Raw genomic sequence first — 2,500 nt, 5'->3', positions numbered from 1 at the left:
ACCTAACTGTGGCTGTACCAGATTATCGCTTAACCTAACTGTGGCTGTACCAGATTATCGCTTAACCTAACTGTGGCTGTACCAGATTATCGCTTAACCTAACTGTGGCTGTACCAGATTATCGCTTAACCTAACTGTGGCTGTACCAGATTATCGCTTAACCTAACTGTGGCTGTACCAGATTATCGCTTAACCTAACTGTGGTTGTACCAGATTATCCCTTAACCTAACTCAATTTGTCCCTTAACCTAACTCAATTTGTCCCTTAACCTAACTCAATTTGTCCCTTAACCTAACTCAATTTGTCCCTTAACCTAACTCAATTTGTCCCTTAACCTAACTCAATTTGTCCCTTAACCTAACTCAATTTGTCCCTTAACCTAACTCAATTTGTCCCTTAACCTAACTCAATTTGTCCCTTAACCTAACTCAATTTGTCCCTTAACCTAACTCAATTTGTCCCTTAACCTAACTCAATTTGTCCCTTAACCTAACTCAATTTGTCCCTTAACCTAACTCAATTTGTCCCTTAACCTAACCCACGTTGTCCCTTAACCTAACTCAATTTGTCCCTTAACCTAACTCAATTTGTCCCTTAACCTAACTCAATTTGTCCCTTAACCTAACTCAATTTGTCCCTTAACCTAACTCAATTTGTCCCTTAACCTAACTCAATTTGTCCCTTAACCTAACTCAATTTGTCCCTTAACCTAACCCACGTTGTCCCTTAACCTAACCCACGTTGTCCCTTAACCTAACCCACGTTGTCCCTTAACCTAACCCACGTTGTCCCTTAACCTAACCCACGTTGTCCCTTAACCTAACCCACGTTGTCCCTTAACCTAACCCACGTTGTCCCTTAACCTAACCCACGTTGTCCCTTAACCTAACCCACGTTGTCCCTTAACCTAACCCACGTTGTCCCTTAACCTAACCCACGTTGTCCCTTAACCTAACCCACGTTGTCCCTTAACCTAACCCACGTTGTCCCTTAACCTAACCCACGTTGTCCCTTAACCTAACCCACGTTGTCCCTTAACCTAACCCACGTTGTCCCTTAACCTAACCCACGTTGTCCCTTAACCTAACCCACGTTGTCCCTTTGCCTAACATAGTTCACTGCTCGGAATCTCTGGTGTCGTTGTTATCCTCATGTAGATGTCTTGCGAGTGTTGCTTACTTTCCACATATTCCCGCTATCCACTGTCAATTGTACTGCAATAGGACTATATCGCCCCCCCCCCCCCTCTGCCCCTCTCTTTGTGTCTCCGTCCTCTCAAGCTGGTCGGTCTGGCGTTTGAGTGTTAAATGAGCCTCGCAGCTGTTCAGTTGCGTTCAGATGTCGACGCCCTCAGTGTACGTCGTGGTATGGTCTGTGTCCATTGTCCGCTGATGTCGTACGCGTAACCCACACGCTGTACCGATCATCGGTAGTTACGTACAGAGTGAAGTAGTGTGATACGTGTGACCGTACGCTGGCTGTGCCCAACGGTGTCGAATCTCAATTTCCATATGTTGTGCTCGATGCTACTTGTCTCGTCTCCCAATAACAGCTAGGTTGCACTGTGGTACGCCGTAGAGGCGTGTGGGAGGAACGTACGAACGCATTGTATGTCACCCTGGGTCGCTGGGGGTGGTGGTGCGGTGAGTCAGGTCAGGTCAGCGTGAGCCGTGTGATGTAGTGACGCGTGTATTCCGACTTTGTCGTATTGCCTCACACAAAGTGCTACCCTGGTGGACCGCGTTCCATATCTGGGACATGCCGCAGATGCCGGTTGACAGTGGATCGCGGAAGGGACATCGCATACGTGCGCGGGCCACCTTCCACGTGTTCTCTTCTGCACATGTCGCAGTGTGTATGTGGTCTGATGTAGCGTGTCGTGACACATGACATCCTGGCATGCAAGAATTGTTGAATTCGCAAATGTAGGTGGACATCTACGTTTACTGCCCAAGATACGCAAATGAACTGGAAATCCGTTGTTGAGCGGTTGTTCACGCTGGAGGTGAATCTGTGATGGCGACGATCGGTACAGCTATTAACCGGTTGTTTCAGCGGTACCCGCCACATCCACACACGTGACTAGGCCCATGTGGGTATGAAGCGATACGCGGCGGTGGCTTGGTGGGACTGTTCCCGGCCGGTGAAGGGGGGCCGCCCGGCGTGTTGGCCGCGCGCTGCGTGGGCGCACGCGCAACAGGCGGCTGGTGGGGGGCGCCGAGTGGCAGGAGCGCCAGCCGACGGGCTCGGCAGGCGGCGCAGCTACGCTGCGGCGCACCCTGCACGCGGCGCCTGGCGGCCAAAGTTGGTTCAGCCGAGCCCGGTGCGAAGCGCGGTGGACATCTGCAGTGTGCTGGTCTGATTGAGGACTGTGTGCGTTGAGGATGCGCCGCCGCCTGGCACTCGGCGCCGCGACGCCGTCTGCTGCTCGGTCGCCCCAGCGGTTCTCGCAGGTGGTTTGTATCGCAGTTGTGCGGACGTGTTGGCGCGTGCGCTGTG

The sequence above is a fragment of the Schistocerca gregaria genome, unplaced genomic scaffold, assembly GCF_023897955.1.
Source record: "Schistocerca gregaria isolate iqSchGreg1 unplaced genomic scaffold, iqSchGreg1.2 ptg001725l, whole genome shotgun sequence".
Classification (NCBI taxonomy): Eukaryota; Metazoa; Arthropoda; class Insecta; order Orthoptera; family Acrididae; genus Schistocerca; species Schistocerca gregaria.
This window is presented reverse-complemented; position numbering follows the sequence as displayed.